This window comes from Pristiophorus japonicus, unplaced genomic scaffold (genome assembly GCF_044704955.1).
Source record: "Pristiophorus japonicus isolate sPriJap1 unplaced genomic scaffold, sPriJap1.hap1 HAP1_SCAFFOLD_35, whole genome shotgun sequence".
NCBI lineage: Eukaryota > Metazoa > Chordata > Chondrichthyes > Pristiophoridae > Pristiophorus > Pristiophorus japonicus.
In genome coordinates, this window is record NW_027253324.1 from 2,643,066 (window position 1) to 2,649,128 (window position 6,063).

A 6,063-nucleotide genomic window follows, 5' to 3' on the forward strand; every position below is an offset into this window, starting at 1 on the left:
TGAGGTATATCAGTGTTACAGTGAGATGTATGGGGTTTATCAGTGTTAAAGTGAGGAATGTTGGGTAAATCAGTGTTACAGTGAGCGGTGTGGGGTAGATCAGTGCTAGAGTGGGGAGGGGTATATCAGTGTTACAATCAGTGGTATTTGAGCACTTCAACCTGAGGTGTGTGGGTTATATCAGTCTTAAAGTGAGGGGTTTGGGGTGCATCTGTGTGTTACAGTGAGGTATGTGGGGTATATCAGTGTTACAGTGAGCGGTGTGTTGTATGTCAGATATTTACCTTGAGGCGTGTGAGGAATATCGGTGTAACAGTGAGGGTTGTGGGTATATCAGGATATCACAATGAGGGGTGCGGACTAAGTCAGTGTAACAGTGAGAGGCGTGGTGTATATCAGTGTTACAGTGAGGAAGTGGGTCTATCAGAATACCACAGTGAGGGTTGTGGGGTATATCAGTGTTACAGTGAGGGGCGTGGGGTAAATCAGTGTTACATGAGGAGTGTGGGGTATATCAGTGTTACAGTGAGGAGTGTGGTGTATATCGGTGTTACAGTGAGGGGTGTGGGATATATCAGTGTTACAGTGATGAATGTGGGGTATATCGGTGTTCCAGTGAGGAGTACGGGGCATATCGTTGTTACAGTGAGGGGTGTGGGGTATATCAGTGTTACATTGAGCGGTGTGGGTTATATCAGTGTTACAATGAGGGGCGTGGGGTATATCAATGTTACAGTGAAGGGTGTGAGGTATATCAGTGTTATAGTGAGTGGTGTGGGGTACATCTGTTGCAGTGAGGTGTGTGGGGTATTTCAGTGTTACATTGAGGGGTGTGGGTTATATCAGTGCTACAATGGGGGGGTGGGGTATATCAGTTTGAAAGTGAGGAATGTGGGGTATTTCAGTTTTACAGTGACCGGTGTGGGGTATATCAGTGCTACAGTGCGGGGGGGCGGGTATATCAGTGTTACAATCAATGGTATATGACCGCTTCAACCTGAGTTGTGTCGGGTATATCAGTCTTACAGTGAGGGGTTTGGGGTGCATCTGTGTGTTACAATGAGGTATGTGGGGTATATCAGTGTTACAGTGAACGGTGTGCTGTATGTCAGTTATTTACCTTGAGGCGTGTGAGGAATATCGGTGTTAGATTGAGGGTTGTTGGTATATCAGGATATCACAGTGAGGGGTGTGGACTATGTCAGTGTAACAGTGAGAGGCGTGGTGTATATCAGTGTTACAGTGAGGAGAGTGGGTGTATCAGAATGCGACAGTGAGGGTTGCGGAGTATATCAGTGTTACAGTGAGGGGCGTGGGGTAAATCAGTGTTACAGTGAGGAGTGTGGGGTATATCGGTGTTACAGTGAGGGGTGTGGCATATATCAGTGTAGCAGTGAGGGATGTGGGGTATATCGGTGTTACAGTGAGGAGTACGGGGCATATCGGTGTTACAGTGAGGGGTGTGGGGTACATCAGTATTACATTGAGCGGTGTGGGGTATATCAGTGTTGTAGTGAGGGGCAAGGGGTATATCAGTGTTACAGTGAAGGGTGTGAGGTATATCAGTATTATAGTGAGGGGTGTCGGGTACATCTGTAAAAGTGAGGTGTGTGGGGTATGTCAGTGTTGCAGTGAGCGGTGTGGGAGATATCAGTGTTACAGTGAGCGGTGTCAGGTTCATCTGTGTTTTAGAGTGCAGCGTGTGGGACTTAGCTGAGTGGTTCACTGTCGGGTGAGTGGGATATCAGTGTTACAGGGATGCGTGGGGCGGTATATCTGTGTGGTACAGTGAGTGCTGCGGCGTATATCAGTGTTACAGTGAGGGGTTTGGTGTATGTCAGTGTTACAGTGAGTGATGTGTGGTATATCAGTGTTCCATTGAGGGGTGTGGCGTATATCAGTGTTACAGTGAGGGGTGTGGGGTGTATCAGTGTTACAGCGAGGGATGTGGGGTGTATCAGTGTTACAGTGAGGGGTGTGAGGTGTATCAGTGTTACCGTGAGGGGTCGTGGGTATATCAGTGTTACAGTGAGGGGTGTGGGGTATAACAGTGTTACATTGAAGGGTGTGGGGTGTATCATTGTTACAGTGAGGGGTGTGGGGTATATCATTGTTGCAGTGCGGGGTGTGGAGTATTTCACTATTACAGTGAGGGGTGTGGGGTATATCGTTGTTACAGTTAGGGGTATGGGGTATATCGGTGTTACAGTGAGGGGTGTGGGGTATATCAATATTACAGTGAATGTTGTGAGGTATATCAGTGTTACAGTGAGGGGTTTGGTGTCTGTCAGTGTTACAGTGAGTGATGTGTGGTATATCAGTGTTACATTGAGGGGTGTGGGTAATATCAGTGTTACAGTGAGGGGTGTGGGGTGTATCAGTGTTACAGCAAGGGATGTGGGGAGTATCAGTGTTACAGTGAGGGGTGTGAGGTGTATCAGTGTTACAGTGAGGGGTAGTGGGTATATCAGTGTTACAGTGAGGGATGTGGGGTATAACAGTGTTACAGTGAGTGGTGTGGGGTACATCTGTTACAGTGAGATGTGTGGGGTATATCAGTGTTACAATGAGTGATGTGGGGTATATCATTGTTAAAGTGAGGAATGTGGGGTATATCATTGTTGCAGTGAGGGGTGTGAGGTATATCAGTGTTACAGTGAGATGTTTGGGGTATATCAGTGTTAAAGTGAGGAATGTGTGTTATATCAGTGTTACAGTGAGCGGTTTGGGGTATATCAGTGTTACAGTGAGGGGTGTGAGGTATATCAGTGTTACAGTGAGATGTATGGGGTTTATCAGTGTTAAAGTGAGGAATGTTGGGTAAATCAGTGTTACAGTGAGCGGTGTGGGGTAGATCAGTGCTAGAGTGGGGAGGGGTATATCAGTGTTACAATCAGTGGTATTTGAGCACTTCAACCTGAGGTGTGTGGGTTATATCAGTCTTAAAGTGAGGGGTTTGGGGTGCATCTGTGTGTTACAGTGAGGTATGTGGGGTATATCAGTGTTACAGTGAGCGGTGTGTTGTATGTCAGATATTTACCTTGAGGCGTGTGAGGAATATCGGTGTAACAGTGAGGGTTGTGGGTATATCAGGATATCACAATGAGGGGTGCGGACTAAGTCAGTGTAACAGTGAGAGGCGTGGTGTATATCAGTGTTACAGTGAGGAAGTGGGTCTATCAGAATACCACAGTGAGGGTTGTGGGGTATATCAGTGTTACAGTGAGGGGCGTGGGGTAAATCAGTGTTACATGAGGAGTGTGGGGTATATCAGTGTTACAGTGAGGAGTGTGGTGTATATCGGTGTTACAGTGAGGGGTGTGGGATATATCAGTGTTACAGTGATGAATGTGGGGTATATCGGTGTTCCAGTGAGGAGTACGGGGCATATCGTTGTTACAGTGAGGGGTGTGGGGTATATCAGTGTTACATTGAGCGGTGTGGGTTATATCAGTGTTACAATGAGGGGCGTGGGGTATATCAATGTTACAGTGAAGGGTGTGAGGTATATCAGTGTTATAGTGAGTGGTGTGGGGTACATCTGTTGCAGTGAGGTGTGTGGGGTATTTCAGTGTTACATTGAGGGGTGTGGGTTATATCAGTGCTACAATGGGGGGGTGGGGTATATCAGTTTGAAAGTGAGGAATGTGGGGTATTTCAGTTTTACAGTGACCGGTGTGGGGTATATCAGTGCTACAGTGCGGGGGGGCGGGTATATCAGTGTTACAATCAATGGTATATGACCGCTTCAACCTGAGTTGTGTCGGGTATATCAGTCTTACAGTGAGGGGTTTGGGGTGCATCTGTGTGTTACAATGAGGTATGTGGGGTATATCAGTGTTACAGTGAACGGTGTGCTGTATGTCAGTTATTTACCTTGAGGCGTGTGAGGAATATCGGTGTTAGATTGAGGGTTGTTGGTATATCAGGATATCACAGTGAGGGGTGTGGACTATGTCAGTGTAACAGTGAGAGGCGTGGTGTATATCAGTGTTACAGTGAGGAGAGTGGGTGTATCAGAATGCGACAGTGAGGGTTGCGGAGTATATCAGTGTTACAGTGAGGGGCGTGGGGTAAATCAGTGTTACAGTGAGGAGTGTGGGGTATGTCGGTGTTACAGTGAGGGGTGTGGCATATATCAGTGTAGCAGTGAGGGATGTGGGGTATATCGGTGTTACAGTGAGGAGTACGGGGCATATCGGTGTTACAGTGAGGGGTGTGGGGTACATCAGTATTACATTGAGCGGTGTGGGGTATATCAGTGTTGTAGTGAGGGGCAAGGGGTATATCAGTGTTACAGTGAAGGGTGTGAGGTATATCAGTATTATAGTGAGGGGTGTCGGGTACATCTGTAAAAGTGAGGTGTGTGGGGTATGTCAGTGTTGCAGTGAGCGGTGTGGGAGATATCAGTGTTACAGTGAGCGGTGTCAGGTTCATCTGTGTTTTAGAGTGCAGCGTGTGGGACTTAGCTGAGTGGTTCACTGTCGGGTGAGTGGGATATCAGTGTTACAGGGATGCGTGGGGCGGTATATCTGTGTGGTACAGTGAGTGCTGCGGCGTATATCAGTGTTACAGTGAGGGGTTTGGTGTATGTCAGTGTTACAGTGAGTGATGTGTGGTATATCAGTGTTCCATTGAGGGGTGTGGCGTATATCAGTGTTACAGTGAGGGGTGTGGGGTGTATCAGTGTTACAGCGAGGGATGTGGGGTGTATCAGTGTTACAGTGAGGGGTGTGAGGTGTATCAGTGTTACCGTGAGCGGTGGTGGGTATATCAGTGTTACAGTGAGGGGTGTGGGGTATAACAGTGTTACATTGAAGGGTGTGGGGTGTATCATTGTTACAGTGAGGGGTGTGGGGTATATCATTGTTGCAGTGCGGGGTGTGGAGTATTTCACTATTACAGTGAGGGGTGTGGGGTATATCGTTGTTACAGTTAGGGGTATGGGGTATATCGGTGTTACAGTGAGGGGTGTGGGGTATATCAATATTACAGTGAATGTTGTGAGGTATATCAGTGTTACAGTGAGGGGTTTGGTGTCTGTCAGTGTTACAGTGAGTGATGTGTGGTATATCAGTGTTACATTGAGGGGTGTGGGTAATATCAGTGTTACAGTGAGGGGTGTGGGGTGTATCAGTGTTACAGCAAGGGATGTGGGGAGTATCAGTGTTACAGTGAGGGGTGTGAGGTGTATCAGTGTTACAGTGAGGGGTAGTGGGTATATCAGTGTTACAGTGAGGGATGTGGGGTATAACAGTGTTACAGTGAGTGGTGTGGGGTACATCTGTTACAGTGAGATGTGTGGGGTATATCAGTGTTACAATGAGTGATGTGGGGTATATCATTGTTAAAGTGAGGAATGTGGCGTATATCATTGTTGCAGTGAGGGGTGTGAGGTATATCAGTGTTACAGTGAGATGTTTGGGGTATATCAGTGTTAAAGTGAGGAATGTGTGTTATATCAGTGTTACAGTGAGCGGTTTGGGGTATATCAGTGTTACAGTGAGGGGTGTGAGGTATATCAGTGTTACAGTGAGATGTATGGGGTTTATCAGTGTTAAAGTGAGGAATGTTGGGTAAATCAGTGTTACAGTGAGCGGTGTGGAGTAGATCAGTGCTAGAGTGGGGAGGGGTATATCAGTGTTACAATCAGTGGTATTTGAGCACTTCAACCTGAGGTGTGTGGGTTATATCAGTCTTAAAGTGAGGGGTTTGGGGTGCATCTGTGTGTTACAGTGAGGTATGTGGGGTATATCAGTGTTACAGTGAGCGGTGTGTTGTATGTCAGATATTTACCTTGAGGCGTGTGAGGAATATCGGTGTAACAGTGAGGGTTGTGGGTATATCAGGATATCACAATGAGGGGTGCGGACTAAGTCAGTGTAACAGTGAGAGGCGTGGTGTATATCAGTGTTACAGTGAGGAAGTGGGTCTATCAGAATACCACAGTGAGGGTTGTGGGGTATATCAGTGTTACAGTGAGGGGCGTGGGGTAAATCAGTGTTACATGAGGAGTGTGGGGTATATCAGTGTTACAGTGAGGAGTGTGGTGTATATCGGTGT